Below are 6,056 nucleotides of genomic sequence, written 5' to 3' on the forward strand. Positions count from 1 at the left end.
TAATTGAGACATAAGTTAAAATCCAAATGACATCGTATATGTCTAGGAGCAAAGATATAGAACAAATTTAAACAACGAAATAGTGGGAAAACTAACGTTCATCGTAATATAAGAAAACTTTTAGCAAGTTATAGCATTTATATAATGACCTCCACCCAATTATATAAACGATTCCAAGACCCAAATTCATACTAGCTCGATTGTGGGACAACGGTCCCTCTACAAACTCTACTAATACAATTTGGTGGGTTAACTCATTTAACCGATTCTACACTTAGAACTCTCCGTCGATGAAATTACATTAAGTTCATCTTTAGCCCGAACCTATTGGGACAACGGTCCCTCTAATACTTTCGTTGAGATCAACCAAATTTCGAAAAGTAATAACATCTTATTACCCCACTTACCCAACGTTAAAAGAAAGCACCCCGGTATAATATTTTAATACCGTATTAAACCCCTAATGAAATTGGGATTCATGAGTTACTACTATTTGGTAAGGCTAAGTCTCAATTTTTTAGAAATGTGAAGGTCTTGTCAATTTATTATCTATCTCTTTTAAATGAACTAAATTAGTGATATATCGATAATTATAATTGACAAGGAAAATGATTCGATATAAAAAGATATGCATATGATATTATGGCGATTTGGCATGCATGCAAACATATAAAATAGAACATGTAAAGAAAAGCAATTTCCTAGTATGGCCTTTCCTAAAATAGAAAATCTAATAATCTATTACATATTCGGAAACCAACTCCTTTGGTCCCTTGAACTTCATGTGACACGCCTCCCAAGGAAACACCGTCTTGATCGGAACTCCTTTCCGAATGGCTCCGTCTTTAGGAAACTCTGAAATTACAAAAATAATAAAAAACATAGCTATTCCTATTATACATTTGTAAGAAAAATTTAAATTTATTAAATTACAAAACGGTGATGCGAAATCACATTAAAATTACAACCAAATCGATATTCCCTTACATTACGGGTAATACCAATTAAAAACTAAGGCCATACTAAGACAAAATACATGATTCAAAATTTCATAAATGTAAATGACATACATCTATAAAATATTCAGCATTATATATGTATTCAATATGCAAAAATTAATGTGCCAAATCGACTTACTAGATTATATCGTATATCGCTTTGGTTTTATGGAAATGCGTGACTTTTAACTTAATAATTCCCAATAAATCATAAAAAATTAAAACAAATTCGAAATCAAAATTGTATATTCTGGAGTATGACCAAGATCCCAAAAATTCAATAAAAATTGCTCACAAAACATTTTTACTTTATTTCATGAATAAATGGTATAAATCATAATTTTTACAACTTAATTCCAAATTAATCACAAAAAATATGAAAAATTCAAAATCAAAATTTTGAACATACTATAATTATTTCTAGATCCTGGAAAAACATAAATCTAACCAAAAATTTTGAATTTAATTTTATGACTAATAAAGTTGCCTTTAATCGATTTTATCACATAAAAATCAATAAACACACAAAATTAACAAGATTAATTTTTTTCATTTTCACATCTAATGTTTTAAATCTGTGCGCAACTTTGGGAAAAAAGTTCATGCCATAAATTTCGTTTTAGCTATTTTTAGCTTATATAATCTTGATATATTTCATTTTAACCATTAAAATCATAAATCATGCAAAATTAATCACATTAACCTCAAATTTTACATATAATAATTAAATATGCATGTGAGATCATATTAAAATTTTGTGACCAGAAATATCATATAACTATTTTTATTTATTAAATAACCATTTTACTCACTAAAATGTTATTATTATCCAATAAATTATAAAAGTGAGCAATAAAATTCCATAAATAATCTAAAATGACCTAAAACATTTTAAGAGTAGAATTTATACATGCATGGAAAAATTTCGTGCATATACTATATAAACACAAATTTTCCGGTTTTTATTTTAGTCATCTAATAGCTCGTAAAAAAACTCAAAAAACGATTTGCATGCAACAACAAAGCTTTGATACCAATTGTTAGGTTCATAAACCCCTAATTAGACTCCTCTAATTAGTTTATAAATTACTCACTAATTTAGAAAAATAGATCTAGTTACATGCAATATGTAAATAAATGAAATAAGGAGAAAAACGGTTTTACCCTTACAATTGGTGGACCGAATTTTCGGGCATAAGGTAGGACACCTTCCTAACCTTGTTCTTGAGCTAAATAACATTAGGATGATTGATACCGTCGTTTTGTATCAAAATTAAATTTATCATCCAAACTAAAACTATAGCTAGTGATAGTAAGGGCCGAACCACAGAGAGACAAGATCAATTCTATTTGCTATTTTTAATCTATTGAAGTAACAATTATGGGGGGGTTTTGGTTGATTGATTCTATAATAACTACCAAAAATTAAATGAAGTTTAAGTAGATAATAAAAAGTAGCTAGGAATTTCGGTTCACCATGGCTTAAGGGTTAGACTAGTAAAGTCAAGGTCTGTCCAATACCGTCTCAGGATGTCAAATAGGTCGTCTAAGTCCTTATTCAAATTAAGCCTCTCGGTCTCTTTTCCACCCCAGAAAGAAACTAAATTACTTTCACTCCATAGTCCTTCCAATTACTTGTAAGAAATCTAACTCCGCTAATTTCTCAATCTAGCAAAGGGATAAAATCTCACAGTAGTAAATAAGACCGGTACGGGCTCAACCTAGACTTAATAAAATCAACTCATGACGCCATGGATTCCCTAATTCCTAGCATAGATATTTTACCTACGCATGATTAAGAATATAACAATTGCAAAATTAAAGACATAGAATAAAATTGACATGATTGAATTGAAATTAAAATAGAGGATTAAAACTGAATTGCTTGAATATAAATTGGTAACAACAAGAATTAAATTGACAAGAAATAAGGAAAGATGGAAATTGAATTAAAGCTTACTAAAGAATTTGATGAACAAAACAATTGAATTCAGATCCGTAGTCTCCACTTTCTTGTTCCCAAAACTAGATCTAAAACTTCAGTCGTTGAATAATAAAAAGCATAACCTAAAATATTTCTGCGTTCTCCTAATAAACGTTCTGCCATTAAGATAATTTAAAAGTGGGCTTTCAAAAGACTAACGCATAAAATAAACCACAGCTTCGCAGCCTGGTCGATCGACCAATTCAAGTGGCACGGTCGATCGACCACCCAGTACAGTACGCAACACTTCTTTCTCCACTGAACTCCACGGTCGATAGACTGGGGTAGTTGGTCGATAGACCGGCAATGCTGTAGCAGCTCCCAACTTCATGCACGCATCCCAAGACAATCTAGCTCCGAACTTCTAACTTCATAGTTTCCATAAAATGCCTCCGAGAATAGATAAAGGCTCGATTTAGCTTACTTCCGGCCATTCCTACAATAATGACATAGGAAATACAAAGTAACCCGTTTCGGGAGAAATAATAGCTAAAAGATAATAATTATGCATAGAAATACGTGCCAAAAACGCTAATAAAGTGTATAGAACATGCACGTATCAAATCTCCCCAAACCAAACCTTGCTTGTCCCAAGCAAGCACTAAGACTCAATCTAAAAAACTATTAGAACGGATTTCTTTCTCAAAACAAGAACGTATTATCATGCCCAACCAATTTAATGCAACAAATAATATCAAAGCATTTTCTCAAGCGCAAACGAGTTGAACATGTTCAAGAATTTACCAAACTTTCGACCTTGCAAGACTCGTGTATATCGGACTCTCATGGGTCGCTCATTCACTTAATTAAAGAATAGGGTGAGAATTTAATTGTGCAAGATAGAAGAATGAACGAAACAAGTCTCTCACCTAACTGCGACCCATAAAAAACATGCCTGCAATCTAACATGAATAATATCTCTACAACCGTACATATGCATTCCAACCATTTACTCAAAAGAAAAATCAAAACGGTGCTACTTGTAAGCACAAATCTCACAATCTCCCAAAATAGTAATAATTCCCCAAATAATTTGAATAGCAACATGGGAATTAAAATTCACCATCCGAAAATCATTGTAACCATGTGATTTTTTTCCTTTTCTTCCTTTTTCTCTTCTCTCTTTTTTTTCAACTCTTTTTTCTCTTGAACAGGCAGTCGATCGACCAAGTGATGCAGTCGATCGACCACCCCTGTCTAAACTGAACCTTCTGCCTTAGTTCAGTTTCCTTTTTTTTTCTTTCTTTTTTTTTCTTTTCCCAGCTTCCCTTCATTTCCCAACAAATCACCAAAAGCAATAAAGACCAAATTGCAAGATAACATTCTCGAATCACTACCTTTACTAGCTCGGCTAGGGTGGCTAAATTTGGAATGTAGTTTATGGGACAAAATAGGCAAATTTGGCTTTTGTGGGCCTTATGGGCAAAATGAATTAAAGGGAACCTCTTTCACATGTATCAGCAAACCGCAAAACCAAATGCTTACAGGTAATAAGTAGATAAAATTCATGTTTATGCAAATTTATGTGACATGCCTTACGAGGAGTAACTACTCTCATTCCTACATGAAACCGGTCATAAATGACACCGATTTAAATAAGCTCTAACCTCAGAAATTTTAAGTAGTTTGCCAATATTGAGTCAAGTATATTTGTTTAGTAAAAATTCCAACAAAAACTCGTAGACTATGCAAGTGACATACTCAACGACATTACAAGTGCAGGGAAGGGCAATGAGACAATACGTAAAGCAATTTTATCATTGAAATCCATCCATTCCGACTCGACCTATATGCAAAAGTAAACGTGATATTTTTGAATTTTTGAAATTTTTGAATTTTTTTTTTTTACGATTGAAAACAAATGCAAGCTGAAATGCAATAAACGTGGAACAGAAATGTAATAAATAACAAATGCAAATGCAATAGAAATATGCATATACCCTCCCCAAACCAAAACGCACAATGCCCTCATTGTGCTCAGCAGCAAACTCACCAGCAGCAACAAAAAATTGGGAAGAATATAAGCAACAACAAAATAAAAGGAAACTAACAAAAAGGGATCGGAAACTCACAAAAGAAGACCTCCCCAAACCAGCCAAAAATGGGGGAGGTCATATGCATCTAATCTCCACCGTCATACTCGGGAACGCTACCCTCATCCTCCTCGGATCCCGAGTCATCCTCCTCTTCCGCCTCAGCAGCAGCGGCAGTAGTAGTCGTAGGAGTAGATGTCGTAGCAGGCGGAGGATATCCGCCCACCGGGGGAACAAAGAAGGACGGGTGAGTCCAGGGACCCCGTGGGAGCATCCCTGTCCAAGCAAACTCCTCGTAAACTGGGTACATGGCCAGAGCCATGTCCATCCTGTGCTGATCAAAACTCCTGCACAAGTCACCCAACACACGTGAAACCGCCCTTTGGTCCATGACCGCAGGGATAACAATAGGTGTAGGGGGACGAAAAGTAGCCGGGAAACCCGTGGGAGTGGAAGTGGAGGAGGAGGGGGCCTGTGAAGAGGAGGCACGAGCTCCTCTCGAGGTGGAAGCAGTAGTGGTGCCCGCCCTAATAGGGAGCCTGTAGCTAGGCAAGGGTGGGCGAGTCGCCCCCAAAATAGTGGTAAGGGGCAAGATGGGAGGGAGGCCAAGGATAGGGATGGGGTCGCAAATAAAAGAATCAATCTTCCACCGACCCCGAGTATTGACCCACTTCACAGACTTGACGTAGTCAAAGTCCATGAAGCGTGCCTTAGGGTCGAGAGGAGCCTCCTCTCGAGGGAAAACAAGAACCGGACGGTGGGCTATACGAGTCACCAGCCCACCACAAACAATAGTGGCCAAAGAGGTACCCTCACTTATAGTGTTAAAGTGAGAGGCAGTCAAATAAGCGATATTATAAAAACGGGCTACCCGACTCTCAATGTTCAGGTAGCCAGCCAAGATAGACAATTCAATTGTATTAACATTATTTGACTCTTTGCGGCCGAAGATGGTATTACCCATCAACCGGAAGAAGTGACGAAAAGGGGGTAAGTGGACGGAAGTGCCTGTCCTCTTAGGGGCGTTCAGGTCAGAGATAC

The sequence above is a fragment of the Silene latifolia genome, chromosome Y (assembly GCF_048544455.1).
Source record: "Silene latifolia isolate original U9 population chromosome Y, ASM4854445v1, whole genome shotgun sequence".
Lineage (NCBI taxonomy): Eukaryota > Viridiplantae > Streptophyta > Magnoliopsida > Caryophyllales > Caryophyllaceae > Silene > Silene latifolia.